Source organism: Gorilla gorilla, chromosome 22, assembly GCF_029281585.2.
Source record: "Gorilla gorilla gorilla isolate KB3781 chromosome 22, NHGRI_mGorGor1-v2.1_pri, whole genome shotgun sequence".
Classification (NCBI taxonomy): Eukaryota; Metazoa; Chordata; class Mammalia; order Primates; family Hominidae; genus Gorilla; species Gorilla gorilla.
The window spans coordinates 33204558-33230372 of NC_073246.2; the positions used below are offsets into that span (position 1 = coordinate 33204558).

Below are 25815 nucleotides of genomic sequence, written 5' to 3' on the forward strand. Positions count from 1 at the left end.
ATTCTTTTTCACAGTAGCTGTGCTATTTTATGCTCCCACCAACAATGCACAAGGGTTCCAATTTCTCCACATTCCTTCCAATACTTTATTATTTTCCATTAAAAAAAATTACTATACCCTGGCCGGGCACGGTGCCTCATACCTGTAATCCCAGCACTTTGGGAGGCCAAGACGGGTGGATCATGAGGTCAGGAGATCGAGACCATCCTGGCTAACACAGTGAAACCCTGTCTGTACTAAAAATACAAAAAAAATTAGTCGGGCATGGTGGCGGGCACCTGTGGTCCCAGCTACTCGGGAGGCTGAGGCAGGAGAATGGCATGAACCCGGGAGGCGGAGCTTGCAGTGAGCCGAGATCGCACCACCGCACTCCAGCCTGGGTGACAGAGTGAGACTCTATCTCAAAAAAAAAAAAAAAAAAAAAAAATTACTATAACCTTTCTAGTGAGCATAAGGTGGTACCTCACGATGGTTTTGATTTGCAATCCCCTACAGATATTGAGCATCTTTTCATGTGCTGATTTGGCTATGTGTATATTTTCTTTGGAGAAGTGTCTATCCAAGTCCTATGCTTATTTTTTAAATTACATGTTTTGTTGTTGTTGCTGAGTTGTTTCATCACTGTTTATAGCAGCATTATTCACAATAGCCAAAAAACTGAAACAACCCAAATGCTCATTTACAGATGAATAAACAAAACATATGTATATATACACCTATGCTTACATGTATATAAACATATATATAAAAGATACATATATATCATCAACCCAAAACAGGAATGAAATTCTGACACATACTACAACATGAATGAACCTTAAAAACACGATGCTAAGTATGATGTATGATTCCACTTAGACGAGGTACCTGGAATAGGCAAATTCATAAACAGAAAGTAGAATAGAGGTTACCAGGGCAGGGAGGTGGAGGATGAGAAATGGGAGCTATTGCTTGCTGGGTACATTTTCTGTTTGGGATGATGAAAAAGTTCTAGAAATAGATCACGGTAATGGTTGTGCAATTGTTCACTTAAAAATGGCTACAGTGGCAAATTTTATTATAGATATTTTATCAAATGCAAAAAATTCACTTTGTACTTCTGAATATCATTAGTCAAAAAAAATCCACAACATTACAAAAAATAATGGCTTTGGTCAATGACGGTTGAGTCTGAGGTCTCCAAGGCAGGAATGAGCCAGAAAATGGCATTCAGGGTATGTGGTATCAGAAGCTTAGGACAACCCCAGCTGCACACTGACCAGTGAGCAATGGTAGGTGACTCCCTCTACCTCTCAGAGCCTCGCTAAATGTGGAATTGAAGAAAAGGAGAGTTGGGCTGGGCGCGGTGGCTCACGCCTGTAATCCCAGCACTTTGGGAGGCCGAAGCAGGCGGATCACTTGATGCCACAAGTTTGAGACCAGCCTGGCCAACATGGTGAAACCCGTCTCCACTAAAAATACAATAATTAGCCAGCGTGGTGGCACACACCTGTAATCCCAGCTACTTGAGAGGCTGAGGCTGCAGAATTGCTTGAACCTGGGAGGTGGAGGCTGCAGTGAGCTGAGATCATACCATTGCACTCCAGCCTGGGTGACAGAGTGACTCTGTCTCAAAAAAAAAAAAAAAAGAGATCTGGGTACAGTGGTGTGCACCTGTTGTCCCAGCTACTTGGGAGGCTGAGGCAAGAGGATCACCTGAGTCCAGGAGTTTGAGGCTACAGTGAGCTATGATTGTGCTACCGCGCTCCAGCCTGAGCCACAGAAAGAAGGGGAGGGGGGGATGACCTGAGAGTTACAGGACAGATAGAGGAAATTCCCTATGTGCTCAGTGCAGGGACTGGCCAAAGAAGCCATTCAGCATCAGCAGGCCTACACCTCTGCCTCAGACTCAGCATCCTCCACATAATCTGAGGCCGGTCCACATTGCCTTCTTAGAGTACGTTATTTCCCATGCTCTACTGTTTGTTTGTTTGTTTGTTTGTTTGTTTGTTTGTTTGTTTTTGAGACGGAGTTTCGCTCTTGTTGCCCAGGCTGGAGTGCAATGGCGCGATCTTGGCTCACTGCAACCTCCACCTCCTGGGCTCAAGCGATTCTCCTTCCTCAGCCTCCAGGGTAGATGGGATTATGGGCACGTGCCACCATACCCAGCTAATTTTGTATTTTTGGTACAGACAGGGTTTTGTCATGTTGGCCAGGCTGGTCTCAAACTCCTGACCTCAGGTGATCCACCTGCCTCGGCCTCCCTAAGTGTTGGGATTACAGGCATAAGCCACCACACCCAGCCTCTTCTGTGTTTTAAAAATAGTTCAGGACAGAATTTTAAAAGCAAGTAAAAATTGCTCCTTATAACATAAGAAGCCAAACTGATTGAAACTTTAACCCTCCTTGACAGCCTTCAAAAACCATCTCAGGCCAGGCACGGTGGCTCACATCTGTAATCCCAGCACTTTGGGAGGTGGACAGATCACCTGAGGTCAGGAGTTCAAGACCAGCCTGGCCAAAATGGTGAAACCCCATCTCTACTAAAAATACAAAAATTAGCCAGGTACGGTAGCGGGCACCTGTAATCCCAGCTACTCGGGAGGCTGAGGCACAAGAATCGCTTGAACTTGGGAGGCAGAAGTTGCAGTGAGCCAAGATCGTGCCACCTGCATGAGACTCCATATCAAAACAAACAAACAAACAAAAAAACAAAACAACCAACTCAGCAGAGAAAGAAATAAAAATCTAGAAAGAAATCATCTAAATAGGAATAGTGAATACCTTTGATAGTTTTGATTGCCATCTTTTTGCTTAGCCATATATTCTAGTGTTCCTATAATGAATATGCATGATTATCTAAGAATATCATATGCAAAAAGGAAAGAAAATACTAGCTTGGAGTTCAGCTTCTCCCAAGTCTCCTTGCTCCTTCTTCTCCTCCTGGACCACAGTCTTCCCTCTCACTCTGTGTGTTGCATCTGCCTCATAATGATGGGGAGGACAATTCTAGCTCGTATTCACAAAGGTGTACCTGTGGAGAGCACTCCTCTAAGTCATGACACGCGTAAATTCATGTCCTACTCACGATACCTCTATGGGGGGGGGGGGGGTGCCATCATCTGCCATCTTATAGGGGAAGGAACTGAAGCCTGGAGAATGACAGCAACTTGCCCCCTGGGCACCCTGCTCGCCTGTGACAGCCCTGGCTTCAAACCCACACTGAATCCTGAAGCCAGTCTCATGGCCTCAACAACCTGGCCCCTCCTGTGGGTGTTTCTGCTTTTGCCACTGCCTGTCTCTGTGTCACGATGCATTGACTTTTCTGCCACCTCCGCCACACTGTGAAGCAGGGGCTGTGGCCCTACCCGAAACAGCTAACCCACAGTCTGTCCACTGAATTGAGTTATGGCTGAATATTAGGTCCCAAACGCAATGACATTTTAAACCTATCTACACATGCAATTGTATTTCTATTTCCACAAGGGGGTCAAGCAATCACTGGTCACTTCAGCAAGGCGGGGCCCACTTCATGGTTTTCCCACAGAACTCCCACAGGTGAGACAAAGCACCCCTCAGGGAACTCGGTTCCTTGGTGGAGTCCATGGTAGAACGCTGTAGGTGCACTTCAGGGCTCCACAGCCAAAGTAAAGAAAGATGAGAGGCCGGGCACAGTGGCTCACGCCTGTAATCCCAGCACTTTGGGAGGCCGAGGCAGGTGGATCATGAGGTCAAGAGATCGAGACCATCCTGGCCAACACGGTGAAACCCTGTCTCTACTAAAAATACAAAAATTAGCAGGTCATGGTGGTGCCCGCCTGTAGTCCCAGCTACTCGGGAGGCTGAGGCAGGAGAATTGCTTGAACCCGGGAGGCGGAGCTTGCAGTGAGCCAAGATCACGCCACTGTACTCCAGCCTGGGCAACAGAGCGAGACTTTGATTCAAAAAAAAAAAAGAAAGAAAGTGCATGAAGCCATAAAAAAAGTGGTGCTAAACCAGTCTGAAAAGACTACACATTGTAGGATTCCAAGTATATGACGTTCCAGAAAAAACAAAACTATTTAGAGACATCAGTGGTAGGCCAGGCGCAGTGGCTCGTGCCTGTAATCCCAGCCACTTTGGGAGGCCAACGTGGGCGAATCACTTCAGCCCTGGAGTTCAAGACCAACCTGGGCAACAAGATAAAACACCGTCCTTATAAAAAATTTAAAAATTAGGCTGGGTGTGATGGCTCACGCCTGTAACCCCAGCACTTTGGGAGGCCGAGGCGGGTGGATCACCTGAGGTCAGGAGTTTGAGACCAGCCTGGCCAACATGACAAAACCCCGTCTCTACTAAAAATAAAAAAATTAGCTGGGTATGGTGGTGCAGGCCTGTAATCCCAGCTACTTGGGAGGCTAAGGCAAGAGAATCGCTAGAGCCCGGGAGGCAGAGGTTGCAGTGAGCCGGGATCACGCCATTGCACTCCAGTCTGGGTGACAGAGTGGGACTCTGTCTCAAAAAAGAAACAAACAAAAATTTAAAAATTAGCTGGGTGTGGTGGTGTGTGCTTGTAGTCCCAGCTACTCAGGTGGCTGAGGTGGGAGGATCACTGGAACCCAGGAGTTCAAGGCTACAGTGAGCTATGATCACACCACTTCATTCCAGCCTGGGCAACGGAGCAAGACCCTATCTCAAAAAAAAAAAAAAAAAATCAGTGACTTCCTGGAATTAGCAAGAAAAGAGAAGAATTGGTGGAGCACAGAGGATTTTAGGGCAGTGAAACTATTCTGAATGATACTGTAATGGTGGGTACAGTAATGGCTGCTTGACCCCCTTAAAAACAGAACAATGACTGCGTGCGTGGATAAGTTTAATTCATTGCGTTTGGGACCCAACATTCAACAATAACTCAATTCAGTGGACAGACTGTGGGTGGATACTGTAAAGGAGAATCACTTGAACCTGGGAGGCGGAGGTTGCAGTGAGCTTAGATGGCACCACTGCACTCCAGCCTGGGCGACGGAGAGAAACTCTGTCTCAAAAAAAAAAAAAAAAAAAAAAAATTTCATTTGGTGCCTGCTTATGGGCAGAGGGATGCTGTCCATGATGGTGATAACAACAGTAATAGTAATTGACACTTGTAGAGGACCTACTATAAGTCAGACGCTGAAGAAGTTTCTTAATTTTCTAACAATTCTATCAGGAAAGTACTTGTCCCCATTTATAAATGAAGAATCCAAAGCACAGAGAACTTAGGCAACTTATCCAAGGCCACACAGCCTATAAGTGATGGAGCTAGTGATTTTTATTCCCACAGTGCTGCTCTCAGCCATCTTTTCTGCCTGTACCTTTCAGACAGCTGCCTCTAGCCTACCTCTGAATTCTAGGATTCCATCCACAGGGCTCCTAACATTGCCAAAAGCAAAGAGATTAACTGCCCAACTAGAATATGTGACATTCAGGCTGGAGACAAAGATTTTGGCTTGATTTGGTTTCCAAACAACAAAATCATTTCTTTAAATATTTCAAAAATATTTAAGAAATATTTTGGTGGCCGGGCGCGGTGGCTCACGCCTGTAATCCCAGTACTTTGGGAGGCTGAAGCAGGTGGATCACGAGGTCACGAGATCGAGACCAGCCTGACCAACATGGTGAAACCCGGTCTCTACTAAAAATAGAAAAATTAGCTGGGCGTGGTGGCACGCGCCTGTAATCCCAGCTACTCGGGAGGCTGAGGCAGGAGAATTGCTTGAACCTGGGAAGCGGAGGTTGCAGTGAGCCGAGATTGTGCCACTGCACTCCAGCCTGGTGACGGAGCGAGACTCCATCTCAAAAAAAAAATTAAAAAAAAAAGAAATATTTTGGTAATGTTTCCCTGTACTGTACCCAAAGTACAGGGAAATGGTGAATACCTACTCCATACCAGCATCCCTCAGTAGGGCCACAAGGGTAAACAATGAGTACACCAACACTATAATAACCAAAGGAAAGAACAGAAGTATTTTTTTACAGGCCAGGCACGGTGGCTCACACCTGTAATCCCAGCATTTTGGGAGGCCGAGGCAGGCAGATCACTTGAGCCCAGGAGTTCGAGACCAGCCTGGACAACATGGCAAGACGCCATCTCTACAAAAAAAAATACAAAAATTAGCCAGGAATGGTGGTGTGCAGCTGTTAGTCCCACCTACTCGGGAGGCAGAGGTAGGAAGACCACTTGAGCCTAGGAGGTTGAGGTGCGGTAAGCTGTGATCAGTCATGCCACTGCACTCTAGCCTGGGTGACAGAGGGAGGCCCTGTCTCAAAAAAAAAAAAAAAATTAGTTTTTACAGTTTCATACTACTAGAGAAGGAATCATGGAAAGATACATTCTCATAGAGTATGTTTTTAGAATTTACTCAGAAGGGGCCAGGTGCAGTGGCTCATGCCTATAATCCCAGCACTTTGGGATGCCGAGGCAGGTGGATCACTTGAGGTCAGGAGTTCGAGACCAGCCTGGCCAACATGGCAAAACCCTGTCTTTACTAAAAATAAAAAAATTAGCCAGGTGTAGTGGCGCTCACCTGTAATCCCAGCTACTCGGGAAGCTGAGGCATGAGAAACACTTGAACCCGGGATGCAGAGGTTGCAGTGAGCCAAGATGGCACCACTGCACTACAGCCTGGGCGACAGAGCAAGACTCTGTCTCAAAAAAAAGAAAAAAAAAAGAATGTACTCAGAAGAATGTTCATCTAAAATAACATAAATATTCATCATGTATCTGGGGAAATATAGATATGTTTCTACCTTTTAAGTCAAAACGCTGGAAAGAAACCAGCCATCAGTGAGTTAAGAGGTGTCACACAGAGGGGGCATTGAAGAACCCACACTTTTCAATATTTTTCCCCTATACTGTTTACTTTCACATGCAACTGCGAATAAAAGCAGTAGATATACTACACACTACCATTTTAATGGTAATACTACCATTTTAAACATTTAGAAATTGTTTAAAATGGAGCTAAAGACATTACATTTAAAATTGAAGAAGAGCATCCCTTTGCAAACCAACCGTGTTTCTCATGCCCTCCAGACCCTCCAGACCCTGCTGAGGCCTCTGCTTTTCCACTGTCAGGCAGAGTCCCCCTGGAGCAAAACTGCTGTGCATCTGAACACCCTGACCCCAGCGAGACCCCAACTCCCCTCCCGCAGGTGAGCCACTGAATTCCTCACCTATTAATGACATGTCCTGATTTTGTTTTGGTTTTGTTCTGTTCCATTTTTCTTATAGAACGGCCCATTGTCTAGGAATGGAGTTGAGCAGCTGCCACTCTGTCCTCTGATCAAAGTCATGGTCCTCTCCTGTCTTTCTGTTGTCCCAGCTCACCTGAGAGACTTTCTGGGAAGAGACTCTTAGAGGGAAGGGGAGTACCATGCCATTCATGGAGAATTCCCAATGACCAGCTTGGAAGGCAGCTGAAATTTTCAAAGGAACTTCCTGCCTATCTGTATACCAAACTAAAAAGATAGAAAGAAAACAAAACAGCTTTACCAGTTAACAATACCATCCTTCAGTGCACACCATCAGACTCCAAATAATCCATATTAAGTGGTAAAAGCCCATGAACTGGAAAGAAAGAAGGCTTCTGCAATGACAACAACAAAAAGATAGGGCAAGTCCCTAGTATCTCAGGGTATTCCCCACGCCCTGCAGATGTGCGTGATCATACACTTCCCACCAGGTAATACTCGGGAAGTATTTAAGATGCCAGATGAAAGGCATTTGTCACCCAGGGGCAATCCCTCTAAGTTTCTTGCAGTGGTGATTAAAGCGATTGCCCTCCATCCCTTCCCTACCTTCCAGTGATGTGAGGTTTAATTAATGTGCGCTTGGGGTTTTAAGATCCCTAGATGAAAAGAGGACCAGATGTGAAAGTTATTATTATTTTGTTCAAAGTAGACGGGTATACTAACATCTGTGGGCAAGTTTACCACACGCCACTTAAAACAGGCTAACAGGGTCATATGCCAAAACGTTCAGGTTTGCATTTTTGAAAAGCTCAGAGATCTGACAGATGTGTTCTGGCCGCGATTTAACATGCGGCTCCAGTGAAAAGGAAGCAGATATGACAAATGGTTCACTTATTTCTGAACTAAAACCCCAGAGGAGCAGCCTGAACCAAAAAGGGAAGTGATCAATGGAAAAGACGGTCGAATCTGCTCACGGGCAAGGCAAGGGGGCAACACAGAGCATGTGCAGGGAGGAGGAGCTTTCTGTTTGGAAGGTAAATGAAACATTGGGCTGCAGAGAACCCGAAATTATCTTCAAGCATTTTTTAGCCACGCTTGAACTCATTCTAGAATTCATCAGCTAAGTACCCTTATAGGATAAAAAGTCCCTTTCTTCTTCTATAAAGAAAGAGATCTGTGGGCTGGGCGCAGTGGCTCATGCCTGTAATCTCAACACTTTGGGAGGCTGAGGTGGGCAGATCATTTGAGGTCAGGAGTTCGAGACCAATCTGGCCAACATAGCAAAACCCATCTCTACTAAAAATAGAAAAAATTAGCCTGGTGTGGTGATGCACACCTGTGACCCCAGCTACTTGGGAGGCTGAGGCATGAGAATCGCTTGAACCCAGGAGAGGCAGAGGTTGCAGTGAGCTGAGATGTGCCACTGCACTCCAGCCTGGGCAACAGAGTGAAACGCCGCCATCTCAAAAAAAAAAAAAAAAGAAAGAAAGAAAGAAAAGAAAACAGAAAAGAAGAAAAAAGATTTGTGCCTAGAGAAGTTGCAAAAATAAAGACCACCCCACCACCACCCTGCACCAGTGGGATCCAGACTGTGTGAGCAATAAGAAAGTCTAATCGATGCCCAAACACAGACTTACTGAGAACCATGGTCCACATGAAATGGTGCGTAGTCTCCTCCCAACGCAGCTGTCAGGGAGAACCTATGGACCTAAACCAGATCGTGTCTCCCTAGTCCTACCCACAACCCTCAAAGGCTCCCCATCTCACCAGCAGTCCCGCAGACCCTGCCCTGACGACCCTCCTCTGTCTTCATCTCCTTGGCTCTCCCACTTTGCTCTTTCCACCCAAACTTCCAACATGCCCAGCCCAGCCCTCTGCCCTCTGCCTCGATGCTCCCTCTGTCAGCACAGGGCTCGCTTCCTCAACCCCTTGCCATCTTGGCTCCAATGTCACCCACGCAGTGGGGCCTTCCTAACTCCCCTATGTTCAAAAGCTCAAACACCCAACACTTCCTTGCTTCAAGGGCCTCCACTGTAACAATCACCTTCCCACATGGTACATGTTGTAACTACAGTCGCCATTCCCTATCCACGGGTTCAGTATCCATGGCTTCCATATCCGTGGACTCAACCAACCGTAGATCAAAAATATTCAAAATAAATCAAGAAATGATTGTGCCTGTACTTAACACGTACATATTTTATTTTATTTTTTGAGACAAGGTGTCACTCTGTCGCCCAGGCTGGAAAGCAGCAGCACAATCACAGCTCACTGCAGCCTCAGCTTCCTAGGCTCACATGATCCTCCCACCTCAGCCTCCTGCGTAGCTGGGAACACAGGCACACGGCACCACGACTGGCTTATTATTATTATTATTTTTTATTTTGCTCTAAGTTCTGGGATACATGTGCAGAACGTGCAGGTTGGTTACACAGGTATACATGTGTCATGGTGGTTTGCTGCACCGATCAACCCGTCATCTAGGTTTTAAGCCCCGCATGCATTAGGTATTTGTCCTAATGCTCTCCCTCCCCTTGACCCCCACCCCCCGACAGGCCCAGGTGTGTGATGCTCCCCTCCCTGTGTCCATGTGTTCTCATTGATCAGCTCCCACTTATGAGTGAGAACCTGTGGTGAATTTTTCTATTTTTTGTAGAGATGGGGTCTCGCTATGTTGCTCAGACTGGTCTCGAACTCCCAGGCTCAAGTGATATTCCTGCCTTGGCCTCCCAAAGTGCTGGAATTACAGGTGTGAGCTACCATGCCCTGTCCAGACATTTTTTCTTGTCATCATTCCCTAAACAATACAGTATAACAACTATTACCTAGCATTTATTTTGTTTTAGGTATCCGGAGATGATTTTAAATGTGTGGAAGGATGTGCCTAAATTATATGCAAATGCTATGCCATTTTCCAAAAGAGATTAAGCATCTATGGATTTTGGTGTCCTCGGGGCAGGGAGGGGATGTCCTGGAACCAACCCCCCACAGATACGCAGGGACAACATCTCTTGATATTGTCTGTATCCAGAATGTCAGTTCCCTGAGGGTAAGGATGCTTCCCAGCCTTCTGCCCTATTGTCTCCTTACTACCTGCAACTGAGCACGTGAATGCAGTGAACACACAGACGCTGACTTCAAAAGTCAAAGACAACCCGCAAGAAGAAACGCTGAGGTCGGCTCCCAGAAAAATCCTCGTAATTGCTCACTTTCGCGCTAAGGTGCCTGTGCACACAGCCCTGACGACTCCTTGTGGGAAGGGTGATAAGACTGAGGCAGGATTTGACCATTTCTGGTCCCCAGGTCACAGTACTTTCAAATACGACCAAATCCCTGCTGTCCGTAACCACCCTTGATGCAGGAAAGTGTGGCTAACACGGCATCTACCATATGAATCAGCTCACCAGAAAATGCATCCTTAGTGTCCACAGCGCAGCACATGGCCAGAAGGAAGAAAACAGGAACGTGAAGTCAGTGCTTTCACAGCTATGAAGCCGCCAGGGAAAATCCCATTCTTAGAGTATCAGAGCCTCCTGCTTGATGAGGGATTCTCCCCTGCTGCCCAGTGACTGCTGCCCAAGCCGACAGGCTGCAAAGAACTTCAAGAAGTACTATAGGTCAAAAGACACTTTACTAGATGTCATGAGTAGAATGCAGTCCTGTGTCTCCTCAATTCAGTTTGAATGTTGTTGCTGTTTCATAATACCATTTTATAGAGCAGTTTAAGGTTCACAGCAAAATTACGCAGAAAGCACAGAGATTTCCCATATACCTCCTGCCCCACACGCACAGCCTCCTGACTACCAAGATCTTTCAACAGAATGGTCTGTTTGTTGCAATCAATAAACATATATTGACACATCATTATTACCCAAAGTCCATAGTTTACATTAGGGTTCAGTCTTGGAGCTGTAGATTCCATGGCTTTGGATGAATGTATAATGACATGTATCTACCATCACAGTCTCATACAGAGTAGTTTCACCACCCTGGGAGCACCAGTCCTGTGTGCCCTGCCTGTTCATCCCTCTCTCCTCCCTAGCCCCTGGCAACCACCTTGATGGTTCTTCCATGTTCTTTCATGACTAGCTCATTTCTTTTCAGTGCTGAATAATATTCCATTATCTGGATGTACCACAGTTTATACATTCACTTACTGAAGGGCATCTTGGTCGTTTCCAAGTTTCCAATAAACCTGCCATAAACATCCGTGTGCAGAGTTGTTTTTGGTTTTTTGCATGGTTCTTTGTATTTTTTGTTTGTTTTTGTTTTTCTTTTTGGGGGGACAGAGTTTCCTTCTGTTGCCCAGGCTGGAGTACAGTGGTGCAATCTCAGCTCACTGCAACCTCCCCATCCCAGGCTCAAGTGATTCTCATGCCTTAGCCTCCCAAGTAGCTGGGATTACAGGCGTGCGCCACCATGCCTGGCTAATTTTTGTATTTTTGTGGAGATGGGGTTTCACCATGTTGGCCAGGCTGGTCTCGAACTCCTGACCTCAAGTGATCTACCTGCCTCAGCCTCCCAAGGTTCTCTGTATGTTTTTAATAGCAGTTTGATGTGGGGAGACACACCGAAAGAGAAATGAAAAGAATGACCTTAGTGAGTTAGAGACAAAATAGACTTCATACTCTCCAAGAAAGTCCCTCTTTCTAAGAACACTTTTGAGAAGTTAAATTTGCAAAGAATTCTAGTGTTAGTTTTATATACACATGCATCCATTTCTAATACTATGATTTTTTTTCAAGCACTTCAGATGGATTTATAAACTCGGAAAGGTAAAATGTGATTTGAACATTTTCTTTTGTCCCTATTAAATAAACATGTCTGTGGAACTTCGCTGTAGATTCCATTACACTTAGGCTGTGTTTTCCCAACTGGTACTACCAGCCCACGTGTTCTCTGAGGGATCCACTGTTGTGACATACAGAGCCAGTGCTAAAAAAACAAAAATGCTGGGTTGAATGCATTTCAAAGATTCAACCAAGTAGTCAACGAAGATGATGACAAACTTTAAAACAAAGATGCCTACAAATTTCTGGACACAGGAGTAGAAATGAATTATGAAAGTAAGCATCCATCCCACCAATTATGTCTCAAAATCCATATATAATTATTAAACTGAAGTTGCAAAACTGTAGGCATCTCAAGGCAGATAGGTTCATCCCTTGGAAAAGGGGAGCTCACCACATCAAACACAGCCTGCAGGCCCATAGGCCCAACCAGCCACAGTGACTCCCAGGGGAAAAATGGGGAAGGAGGATGTCCCAGAACCCAAATGTGTCTTAAATGTTATTCCAAAAGAAACTACTTCTCAATTATCTCTAAAATCCAAATGCATTCCTGGTAGGACAGAGCCTACCCTACCACACTCCTGAGGACTGGGAATCTCTGGCTATGCCACACCAGCTTGAAACATCCAACCAAAAGGCATTTGACCAGGCCTTCCATTGGACAGCACTACTTTCCTACTGAGGGCTGACATTCTGCAGATAAATTTCCCAAATCCTGTATTTACCACTCTAAGTATTCCTGGGCACTCACACCCACTGCCATTTGTGAGTCAAAAAGAGGGTTGGCAAGGAAGCCTGGTGGATACACAGACAGGGGTCACAGAATGAGGGTCCCACGTGCAGGATTTCAGTCTGATTTCAAACGATGGAAATAAGAGGCAGGCAACTCACATTTCAATACCAACTTCATGTGCTCTTGAGAAAAGGGAAATATTGAACATCCAGACCTGCTTTTTGCTTTCTTTTAACTACAAGGTCCCAGCGAAGACATAATCCGTGTCTAACATATCCAATTACTGAGAAAAAGCACGTACATGCTCCTGTGTTCTCTTCACCTGGCTAGTAACAAAATGGTATATTTTCCCATTTTGTTTAATTGTTCTGCTCTCAAAATTACTTCCAGATCCTATTTTTTCTTTAGTTTTCATTTTCATCCTACATGAAACCCCCTACTCCTGGAGTAAAAAGGAAAGAAAGAAAAGGAAACAACCAGAAGTTAACACGGTATTTTAAAGTACAACACCAAAAATATAAAATCCAGCCACGGCATCTGAGACTGAAAGAAAAAATAAATAATGTGTAAATAAATAATGCAGCACTCTCAAGCTAAAAGGTAAAAGTCTTGGTACATAATATCCATATTACAGGCTTTGCCAACTATACAGAGAGAAACTTCTATACACTCAAGGAACCTAAGGATGCAACTCACAGCCCTGAAGCAACAGGCTCAACTAAGGTTGAAGAGTCAGGAAGAGCCCAGGATAAGAATTTTGGTCTCCTGACCTCTTTCTAGCCCAGTGCTCACCCTCTCATATTTCATATTAATGAAATACTAACTAGCAAATAATGATAATCATTTTGTTTAAACATACATGACTGAGCTTACCAGAAATACCCTCACTCACCTCACTCAAAAAAACTTTTTTTTTTCACCAAAAGAGAAAAATCACTGTGCCCTGAGCAGGAACCATTTCTAGCAGTATCAACACTGCCACTGGAACCACCCAGAGAAAATGCTCAAACCACCACCAGGGAACTCGCGATAAAACACCCACACTCACATTCACACTATGTATGTGATCATTAAAATCACCCTCCAATGATCTACAAAAAAAAAAAGTCTGTTGGTTAGAGCTCTTCATGACTAAATGGCTCATCAGACATCTGTGCAAACTAGATTCCTCTAAATATTGAGAAAGGTGAAGCAGAAACACTAACAGTCCACATTGGTTTTCTGTCCCAACTCTTAAAAAGAACTAAATAAACCAGGCATGGTGATGTATGACTGCAGTCCCAGCCACTCAGGAGGCTGAGGCAGGAGGATTGCTTGAGGTCAGGATTTCAAGGCCAGCCTGGGCAACATGGCAAGACCCCATCTCTCAAAAGCAATTTTTATTTTAAATAAATAAATGAATTAAAGATTGTAGATGCACTGTTCACTGCTTGAGCTACCAACACAGGGAAATCAGGACCACAGAGGCTGGGGTTTCTCAGCTGCCCCGAAGGCTGAGGATCTGGGTAGGTGTGGTTTGTCCACCTGGGGGCTGCTGAGCCTAGTCCAGGCACTTTACTTCTCTCCAACTCCGTTTTTTTCAGCAGTAAAACTGGAATGATAACAGCTCATTGGATTACTTTGAAGATTAAATGTCCTGACTCTTCAAATTTATCAAACTTCTAGTTTATACCTCTCATTTGAACCCTTCTAAACTTATAGTTTATACCTCTCATTTGAACCCTTCTGTGAACTCTCTTTTTGTTTTTTCTTTTGAGACAGGGTCTGGCTCTGTCTCCCAGGCCGGAGTGCAGTGGCGCAAACATGGCTCACTGCAGCCTCAACCTTCTGGGCTCAAGCAATCCTCCTGCCTCAGCTTCCTGCGTAGCTGGGACCACAGGCATGCACCACCACACCCTGGCTAAGTTTTTTATTTTCTTGTAGAGATGAGGCCTCACTTTATTGCCCAGGCTGGTCTCGAATCTCTAGGCTCAAGTGATCTTCCCACTTCAGCCTCCCAAAGTGCTGGGACTATGGGCATGGGCCATCACGCCTGGCCTGAACACTTATGAATTCTTGATGGTATATCTTTTCCTTTTCTTCCCTTCTACACTGTAAGCTATGCTGTACCCCAAAGATGATATTCATAGCTACCCAACAAATGATTTGTTGAAAGAATGAATAAATGAGCTAACCATACCACCCTCCCCCCAAAAAAATTAATATGAAGCATAGTAACTAGATGTCACTCTCCTAACCTGAATACATTACCTTATCTTGGCTTGTTGAGACTTCTGCAAATACATTAGAAAGATAAATAGCAACAGTTACTACGTAGAGGTGAGAATCGGAAACGCTTCCAATCAACGCTTATGGCTATAGGCTTTTCCACGATTCAACCCCACGCTTGGTTTGCATGCAGGCAATTGCAACAGCCCCTAGTGCTCCATTCTAAAGCTGAAACCACGAAAAATCCATTTTATTTTCACTTAATGTCAACTCTTGTGCTTTCTTTGAAGAGGGATTCTGCTGCCTCCAGCCCTCCCCACCTGGGTGCTGTTTCTTTATTATCCCCACCCCCCTGCCTTTTATTTTTTGACTTGGGATCTCACTCTGTTGCCCAGGCTTGAGTGCAATGGCGTGGTTCTGACTCACTGCAGCCTCAAAGTCCTTGGCTCAAGGGATTCTCCCCCTGCTCAGCCTCCAGAATCGATGGGATTTTATGCAGGAAACACTGCACTCGGCTGTTCTTCATCAATACTTCAGTCCTCGTTACACATATTGATGCTGTTAGATCAGCAAAAAAATCCCACTGATAAGGGCACCTAACTGCTCTATCTTGACTCTCCGGGGATTTCAGATACCCTCACCTGCGCCTCCAGTAAAGCTAACCCAGGCCTCTGGAAAGAACTGTTTTCTAGCTCTGAAAGTAGTTATCTGCAGCCCATCCCTCCCTTCACAGCCCCCACATGGTTCCTTCCCATCCCCATAAGCAAACCGAACTCTGCTGAGCATCAATTCGGAGCAGAGAGAAAAGGCTGTGTGCTTTGAGCAGACTGGCTCCTTCCCAAGCTAAACACACTTATGTGCATCTGACTCCATTACCGCCCCAGCCTGCACACGTACCAGGGCGCCCAGCCTTTCCGGAGGTGAGCTTGTGTTTACCCACTGCCATGGGAGTATTTCCCAGTCGGCCTCTCCTTCCCGCAGTGGAGACTGGCTGCAACCACCCGACCCCCAACCCAGGCAACCAAATGTGACATCCAAGGAGTTCCCGGAGTGGCCATCTGTCCCTGCCATGCCAATGTTTACGCGACATGGGCAGGAGAAGGACAGGCCAGGGAAGCCTCCAGGGTATCTTGCATCAGACCCAAGGCATCCACATCCCAGGCCGTTTGTGCCACAAAACAAGACAGTGAAAGAAGAGTCCTCCGTCTAACTGGAGAGGTTCCCGGTTCCTAAAGAGAAGCATCCATCTCTTTTACTTTCCTGAGGGTGTTCAAAGAACCAGCCTGATACATTTCACCTGTGCATGAGCATCTAAAAATAAAATGAGATCCCTAATTTTGCAGTTTTTAAAATATTACCTCACCCTCCCCACCCTCCACAAAGTTAAACCTACACATGGTATTTCAGACAATAATGACTTCAACAAGTTCATGAACGGTGAAATGCTAGGAGGAATTGGCTAACGTAGAAAAGATTTAGATCAGAAATAAACTCAAGCCAGGTGCGGTGGCTCATGCTTGTAATCCCAGCACTTTGGGAGGCCAAGGCGGGTGGATCACCTGAGGTCAGGCGTTCAAGACCATCCTGGCCAACATGGTGAAACCCTGTCTCTATTAAAAATACAAAAATTAGCTGGGCATGGTGGTGCACACCTGTAATCCCAGCTACTTGGGAGGCTGAGGTGGGAGAATTGCTTGAACCTGGGAGGCGGAGGTTGCAGTGAGCCGAGATCATACCACTGCACTCCAGCCTGGGTGACAGAGCGAGACTCTGTCTCAAAAAAAAAAAAAAGAAAGAAAGAAACTCAAGAGTCTCCAAATTCTAGAGTTAATATGACCATGAGACATCCTCATCTGAATGTCTCTGTTTATATTCACAACCGGAGCTCAAGACGTGTGGGAACAGTCACGAGTTTAGAAATCAGATAACACACAGTTCAACTCCAAGGTCACTGCCACAATAGAGTGATTTTAGTCAAGCTACCTAGGTTCCACCAAGTAGACTTGGAGATGAGAATACGCACAGGCCCAGAGGGGCTGTGAGGTGCAATCAGGTATTCTGTTAGAGATAACAAAGCAGAAGAATGCCAGGCACACAGTAGGTGCTCAATGTTTGCATCTTCCTTTCCAGCTCTAGCCCTCCTTCCATAGCCTTACAATGTGGGGGGCACACCCAGGAGGCAGAAGATGTCCAAGACAGCACAAGTGAAGACAGACGCCACTGGGGAGCGTTTGGCCGGCCATCAGCTAAGACTCAGCGCACTGACTCTGCTGGGACATATTTCTGTTATCTTTCGAATGGGGACAAAAGATGCTTGACATGTTTCACCTACCATTTGCATGAAATCTGTTGAACTACATCCCAAGTATTAGGGGAGAATCCACATTATTCATCACATAAATGTGCTTAAACTCCCTCCGGGGGGAAGATGGGCTAGCCACTGTGCCTGAAGCCAAGAGATGACACATCCATTCTATGACTCAACTTGAGCAGCTGCAGTGTGAAAATACACACACAGGCTCACAAAGAAATGGGCTAACAATTTTTAGAATTGCCCCTTGCTTTTTTTTTTTTTTTTTTTTTTTTTTAGTTTTGCTCTTTAACCTCATTACTTTCCTTTGCTCACAGAACCTGGAAGCAACGTTGACATTTCTTTGGACAGCTCTGACCGGGTTTTAATCCCAAAAAGAATCCCTCAACGCTGTGGCACATGAGGCACAGGGCACAGTCACAGCTCTCAGGGACTCATGATCCTACTTCGGGGAGAGCTCGGAAGGGTAACATCATCTGAGAAGGAACACTGGTTCCGAGGGGCAAAAATCACAGTGGCTGGGGCAGTCCAGAAAGACAGCCGGGAGGAGGTGGACTTGAACTGACCCTGAAGGAGAGGTAAAATCTGAATCGGCAGAGAGCAGGCAGGAGGCCAATGGGGGTAACCAACAAGGACAGGTGCCCTGAGACAGGACTCAGGAAAGCTGACTCTGGCGGGCTGTGTGGCCACTCGTTCAGCTAACATTTACTAGGCACGCCATGGCAGTCACTATAGCCATGCTGGGGCAAGTATAAAGAGAATCCAAGCAACCCACCCTGGAGGAACACACAATAGCACAGTGATCAAGAGACTAGACTCCATAGGCCAGGCTGCCTGGTTCAAATCCTGGTACCTCACTTTCCAATGCTATTGCTTTGAATAGGTTACTTAGGCCAGAGGTGAGAAGTCATGTATACATTTTTGATTAGGAAGTGTTTTCAGAGAAAATCAGAAAGTAGGTAGGGGAGATCTTGAAGGGAAGGAAGCCCTGGGGGCACTCTAGACCCAGGGCAGATAAGACCTCAGCCTTGGCCTGGAATATGTGCACCCTTCTCAGGGTCAGCCCTTGCTAGGGATGCCCTGGGGGTATAGGGACTACCAGGTAGTTGGCCAAAGGGAATCCAGCCCCTAAAGGCACCCTCCACCAAAGACAGCAGGAGCGAAAGCACTCAGGGAGAGGGAATTTACTAGACAGGTGAAGGGGACCCAAAGGGATAGGGGCTGAACGTGGGCAGCCGGTGCTCCAAAGGGTTAATAATTGTTGTTGTTTTATTATTATTATTATTTTGAGACAGAGTCTTGCTCTATTGCCCAGGCTGGAGTGCGGTAGTGTGATCTCAGTTCACTGCAACCTCCACCTCCTGGGTTCAAGTGATTCTCCCGCCTCAGCCTCCCGCGTAGCTGAGATTACAGGTATGCGCCACCACACCGGGCTAATTTTTGTATTTTAGTGGAGACAGGGTTTCACCATGTTGGCCAGACTGGCTCGGACTCTTGACCTCAAGTAATCTGCCCACCTCGGCCTCCCTAACTGCTGGGATTACGGGTGTGAGCCACCACACCCGGCCTATTATTATTTATATGATTATTTTTACCCCTTGAAAAAGGCATGTAGCCTAATTATGATAATACAATGTGTCTGTATTATCACAGGGAAAGTGAGTGCTTTGGCTCCGCTCTCTGTTGGAGGGTGCCCTTAGGGACTGGATTCCCTTTAACCAGCTACCTGGGAGTCCCTGTACCCCCAGGGCATCCCTAGCAAGGGCTAACCCTGAGGAGGGTGCACATATTCCAGGTCAACCCGGAGGTTTTATCTGCTCCGTGTCCAGACAGCCCTTGAAAGAAAGGTTTCTCCAAGCCACTGTGTACATGCGGAGAAAGGAGTGGCTACGCCGCTGTGCGTCTGGATGCAGGCAGAGCGGAGCAGCAGGTAAGACTGGAGGAACAAGTCACAGCAAGATCTGCAAAGCAGGACCCGGAATGCAGGGTGGGAAACTCTAAAAGTTACAGGAATCATGCATTCCTCAGGAAGCACCTGTGATTCTTGCCCTCTCTCAAGTCCACAGTCTCCTATTGTGTTCAATTTCTGGACCAACCAACATAGGAGCCCAACCTGGTAAAGGTTAAATAATGCATCCCGATGTCACCTGCTAACAAGGTCGAGGTGCGTTTGTCCATGAGAGGAAGGCAAAGTTGAAAAGAACAAGAGCAACTTCACATAGCTAGAAAGCCCCTTTTGGTCTACGTCATCCTCCTCCTAGGAAGTAAACGGGGACTGCATGGGCTAACGTGACCGTTCCCACTTAGAAGGGAAACTGAAGTACCCACAGCCCTTTCTGCTGGAATTCCCTAGAAGGGGTCTGTGCCACATACAGGAAGTAGGGAGGGTGTCTTTGCAGCATATTTCTTCTCTTGGAGTTAACTGCGAATGTTGCACGGCGACCGCTTGATCCATTCTGTGAAAGCCCCAAGCCTGTCATGCAATAAAGATGTCCAGTTTCACCGCAGCAGGGAGGCCGCATGAAATATTCCACTTGAACAAAACCACTTAGCAGTTTACATCAATGCTTACCCTGTCGCGTTGAAAGTGATGTGAACCCACACCCAAGAGCCCCCAAACCAGCACGTTGATACCAAGTTTCCCCAGCTGCATCCAAATCAATTCCTTCTTCCCCTTTCCTAGTATCATGGGGGCAGACAAAAGAGAAGTCAGAAAGACAGAGGATTACCCGCAGCCAACTCCAAAATAAAATAACCATGGGAACCACCCAGGAAGAATGGGAAAGGTTCCCAGGAAACCCATTTCAAAGCCTCAGATTGCAAGTGGGGAGACTCAGCAACCCTTTAACCACCAAAACAATCGTCACAAACAATGAACTTTCTATTGTCCCAAAAAAGGTGGATTTGGGCAGGATCAAGATAATAAAGACTTTAAAAGCTTCAATCCTCATTCCCCAGCCTTTTGCAAATGCCACACTTACCCCATTGGAAACAGAAGAGGCTTTGTCAAGATCTCCAAATGGGCCATCTGCAGGGACTGCTCACATACTAGGTGAGAGACTAGGATTCAGAGCATTATGCCCATGGTACCAACCAGCCTCCTCTTCCTCCTCCTGGGCTTCAGGTCTAGAAAGGTGGGTCTCAGTCCACAGTGATTCTACCTATAAGAGCAACATAAGAAAATAATGGGTTTTGTGCTTCGTTTTTACATACCTCTAGAGATTGCAAGATTATCCTCAGAAACATTAACGTGATAACACAGGAAAAGTACCTTACATGTTGTAGACACTCGATACATTAGAGTACGGATATTTTGATAAGCAGTTCATATTTTAATAAAGAAGCATTTACCAGGCTTAGTTATCTATAGCTTTGTAGAAAGCACCTCGACTGTAGAGATTCTTGCCCACCAAAATCTCATAGTTAATGGAAACACTGAAGCATGTGGCTGCAAGGTACTAGAGGAAGCTCTACGATTCAGTACAAGAGCTCACAAATCAATCCACCCTGAACCATTCAAGAAACAAAACTTTCCAAAAGTGAAGATCTCTTCCCTAAAAGTGTTACCAATGAAAGCCATGCTAACACTTGTTTTCAAGCAACGGCATCAAAATAAACTGGAGAAGCGGGTGTTGCAAAATACTCATGATAACGACGCCTCCTTGTTCTCTATTCTCATGAAAGCATTGGCTAGAACAAAATAGCACCACTGGGTCATAGCGGGCAGGCCAGACCAGGTGCAGCTAGTCAATCTGTCTTCGTTGAAAATAACTCCACACTTGAAACTGATTCACTACCCAAAATGTACACCAAGACTCACTCCTTGAGCAAAGCAGAACTTTAGCATAGCACCATAAAGCAAATGAAGCCTTTTCCCAGCTCACAATCCCTTTCCATCCCCAGTCCAGTCCCTTGCAATACTAGATGCATAAATAAATGCTAAGCAATTATGCCATTACATAGGACAAGGTCCTAATACCCTAGGACCTTGTCAACTGAGAGACCCTAAGAAGAACCAATGGCTCAGGGTTGGGCAAACTCAATAATGCTACATTCCCTTGTCGGGGAATATTAACCAGCCAAGTTCCTCTGTCCTGTGCTCTTATTGTCCCTTTTTGGTTACAGCATCAACCATAATATCAAACAATCAACATTTCCCCAAAAATGCTTAGAAACTCCAAGGTCTGAAAAAGTACTCCAAGGTCTGTGGCACGAAACTGCTATGGCAGTCACCAGCATCGTCTATCTTCAAGTTTAATTCTTTTCCTGTTTTAATTTAATTTTTAGAGATGGGGTCTCACTATGTTGCCCAGGACAGCCTCAAACTCCTGGGCTCAAGGAACCCTCCTGTCTCAGCCTCCTGAGTAGCTGGGACTACAGGCACACACCGCCATGACCAGCTTCCAAGTTAAATTCTTGAGTAACTAAATTTAACACACTTTGCCTTCATAGAAGCAACCCACTAACTTACATCTCAGTCGCTGCCAAGTTTCGGGCTTTGTACTCATTTCATTTTTACACTAAAGGCAGGCAAAAAAAAAAAAAAAAAAAAGGAAAGAAAAAAATAACAGAGCAGAGCACTGGGTAAGATCCTCAGGAGATGAGACAAACTGAGAGGAAAAAAAAAAAACAACCCTGGGAAAGTAAGATAAAAATTGGAGGGAAGAAATGGTAAGATAATCAACTAGGAAAACAAGATAAAAATACTGAAAATATGGAACTTGCCCATAATGAAGAGAGAACAAATGGGGGAAGTGGTTTTTGTTTTATTCTACGGCAGTAACTTCACCTTCCTTCACCTTCCTTCACCTTCCATTGACAGAAGTGGAAAGGTTGGAGGTAGGACAAGAAAGGGTAGGAGGCAGAAAATACTAATCGTTACACTGAAAACACTAAGTGTCACTATTAAATGCCTACTTTGTGCCAAACGAAGGATAGAAACCTTACATGAATATTCATAATGAAATCTCATTATACGCTGAATTCACAGTGCAATTTCACAATCAGTTTCCAGATCACATTTGGGGAAATACAAGTTCAGAGAGGTTAGGCAATTTTCCTGAGGCCACACAGTCAAAAGTGGCAGAGCAAGAATTCAAAGCCAGGTCTTTCTGACTCCAGCATCCTTTGTGATATACTCAGAAAGAATCTGTTCTGAGAAAACTTTAAAATGCTCAGACTCATGCATTAAATATGAACCAAAATGAAGTGTCTTCTCCAGTCACTACAGCAAATTTGTTCTGCTGTCGTACAAGGTAAATCTGTATTGTCAAGTGGGTTGAAAGTACCTACAATTCACTTTAAATTACCAGTAAGTCTTATGTAAATTCTAGTTACATTTTTCCAGAACAATATCACAGGGTGTGCCTCAATTAATACACAAAATCCACCTTGGAACAATTTGGTCCACTGTGTGTGGTGTTCACAAACAGAAAGTATATTTTAATAAAACTGAAAAAACATAATCTACGTCAAAGATACAAAGACAAATACATGGTGTCCTCCTACTTGCAGCTAACGAACTCAGTTGCTAATTTTCAAAGGCTGTTTAAGGCCTTTTTCGACAGAGTTCCACTGGGCAGAATTTTAAAAATGAATATAAACTCAAGAAAGGAGGTGGCCTTTGTTTGTGTTCCAATTAAGATACCATCAAAAATCGAAGTTGGTTCTTCCAAAAGACCAATAAAATTGATAATACATTAGCAAGACTGATGGGGAAAAGGTACAAATAACGCCATGAATGAAAAAGGAAACATATCTACAGATACTACAGTCTTTAAAAATATTATGAGGACAGCATGTTCAATATTATACCAAACAATTTTAAATTGTACATAAAATGGGAAAATTTCTGTAAAAATTAGGTATTAAAACAAACAATTTTAATGATCTAGTATCTATTAAACAAATTTACAATTTAAAAACAGTCAGATAAAGTGGCACATGCCTATAGTCCTAGCTATACAGGAGGTTGGGGCGGGAGGATCACTTGAGCCCAGGAGCTCCAGTCCAGCCTGGGCAACAGAGCAAGACTCCATCTCTAAAAAGAAGAAATAAGTGAATAAAATTTAAAAATATAACCAACCAGAGACAAACCAGCTTATTTACTGGGAGAGGTGGGGAGACAATATGAAAAGATAATGATACAGAAATTGCCACTTTCTCTCACATCTACACGGTCATATACTAGCATTAACCCCAATTTCAAATGTCCTCATGATGGTATCTTCTAACAGTCACATGTGACAATATCTAAAAACCTTTGCTCTATGAACAATGCAGTTCCCCTTTTTGTAGCTAAGAATTATTGTTGCATAAAACTCCGTCTATTAGTCAGTTTCACCAGCATTATCATGAGATCCAATTTGGTTGTCTTTCCTGTTGAGTGAGTTACTAAAGGTTCCTTGTGGGGTGGAGGGGCGTGAGGGAGTAGGTCACAGACCTCATGTCAGCATCAATTTCACATCTACCTGCTGCTGGGTCCTTTCTTGAGCTCAAAATGAGCTAGAACTCAGGGCTCTAGCCCTGGATCATGCAACCTGTTGTTCTTCCCTAAGCCACGTCTGATTTGGTTTAAAAGTAATTTCCTCTCCATCTGTATCTTTAACTTCAAGGAAGTGGGAGAGTCAGAGCAAGCTAAGCAAACTGCGGCCCCAGCAACCTGCCTCCCGACCCCCAAAGTTCAAGGGAAGGTATGCTGAGAGAGTCAGCCAATTCCGCTTTGATATAAGAAAAATGATAAAATCAGCTACTGACATTTTCCTGATTGTACCCACCCCAGACCCGGGAAAGAACATTTGGCTTGCTACAAATACAACAGGAGCCACACATTTTTCACCTTCATTTCTTCCCCTAAAAGTAAGATGATTCTGTAAACATTCTCATGAAGGATTCGCTTACAAAAAAACAAAAACCAGCTCCTGCTGCTGGTGTACTATTAAGTTGTTGATCAGGTATGAAACAAGTGCAACAGGTAACAGTTAACCCAATAGCCTCCCTCTGACCCCTACACACTGAGCAAAAGCTACAACAGGCCAAATGGAAGCCCAGTGACCAGCTCCAGACTTGAAATAAAACCTAAAGCCTGTCTGTGAGAAGCCTCGTTTGAGCTAAGTTTATCCTTTGCTGGGACATACTGCCACTTGCAATGATCCCAGCCCCCAGCGCCACCTTCCACCCAAACTTCCTCTCACAAAATTGACTTAGGCAATCGATCCAAAGATAAGTTAGCTTTCACAAAAAGACAGACATTAAAAAAAATGATCCAGATAAACAAATCACACCTCCACAGCCAGGAACCTAGAGTCGAACTAATTTAATCAGATGTAAAATTAATGAGAACCCCGAGACTTCCGATGTCCCACTCCAGAACTCCCATCCAGGTGCGGTCGGGAGCCACAGCTTCTGAATATTCCTTCGGAACTTTTTTCTCACTTGATTCCCAAGCCTGTCATGGGGTTCTTTTTCAATGGCACTGACCTGCAATTACCCAACGAGCAGCGGGACAGCCCCGGGCAGGACGCATCCTGGGTGGGTGACGTGATGCCGCAGTCTCCTCCCCGACCCCATATCCCATACAATGATCCTCGCTTACAGAAGTCAAGGGGGAAAGATGACGCTTTCAAAGCCCGAATCTCTTTACCCTGGAGCCAGAACCAACGTCGCCGGCGTCCCCTGCAGCTCAGCCGGCAACGCGCGCCGAGCCTCGGGGCGCAGCTTGGAGACGCGCTTGCTCGTTCTGGGAAGGGGCACGGGGCGCACGGTTCCCCGGCCCCAGCTGCACAGCTCAGCTCGGGGCTCTCACCTATCCTCGTTCAGAGCCACATTCGGCTGCCTCCCCTGACCACCCGACACAAAGAGATTCGCCGGTGGAAAGAATCGATTTCAAAATTCAAGCTCACCCCTGCTCAACAAGGCGCGCACGTTTCTCCCCGTCTGGCTTCACATGTCTCAAACTTCCAGTAACAGAAATGAGGAAGCAGCAGCCTTCCCCGGCTGCTGGCGGAGGCAGTGGGTGTAACTTGTGAAGTTTCGTGCTATGATGAATCTGGTCACTTGGGTGTGTTGGAGAGGGTTGGTCGCTCCTCCCTTCCTCCTCCCACCATCACCTCCCTCCTCTCCGCCTCCCTCTCCAATTTAATTCTTCCCTCTGGCATTCGCCGGCTGTCACTCAGAATCCCAGCACCCTCCCCACCACATCCTTGGGGGCAATGTATTTCGAAAAGGTCTTAACCATTTTACAGATGAACCTGGTCACCCTGCACAAAGCGTGAGTGCTTGTCAAATAATTTTCTACAGCACATGGCAAAAAAGCAGCGCCTCTTAAAAGATATAAAAGGCCAGCAATGTTACATAAGCGCCCCCCACCAGCCCTTCAAGGGCAGAAACGTGGGTAGCTCATTCAGTGGAGACCTAACTCCCAAACATCTATTGAAAAGGAGTGGAGGACAGAAAAACAGAAACCAAACTTTCAGTTGGCTGCCTTTTCTTTAATATGTACTAGAAAGTATTTCCAATATACAACATATATTTGAAAAGAATATAATGAACACCCACGTGCCCACCATGTAGCATAAAAAAATTAA

The 25815-nt window shown here is 45.3% G+C and overlaps 1 protein-coding gene across 10 annotated transcripts in view; it reads right to left on the reverse strand.

The window, feature by feature from the left end:
• TIAM1 (TIAM Rac1 associated GEF 1) overlaps positions 1-25815 on the reverse strand; it is a 443241-nt gene that overhangs the window by 202536 nt on the left and 214890 nt on the right. For 7 of the 10 annotated variants that reach the window (XM_063702595.1, XM_063702591.1, XM_063702592.1 and 4 more), the window contains one exon: positions 20212-20391. The gene's annotated coding sequence lies outside the window, so the exon portion shown is untranslated. Of the gene's footprint in view, positions 1-20211; positions 20392-24709; positions 25314-25815 lie in introns of those variants that run through there. The other 3 variants (XM_063702589.1, XM_063702593.1, XM_063702594.1) reach the window with 2 other exon arrangements.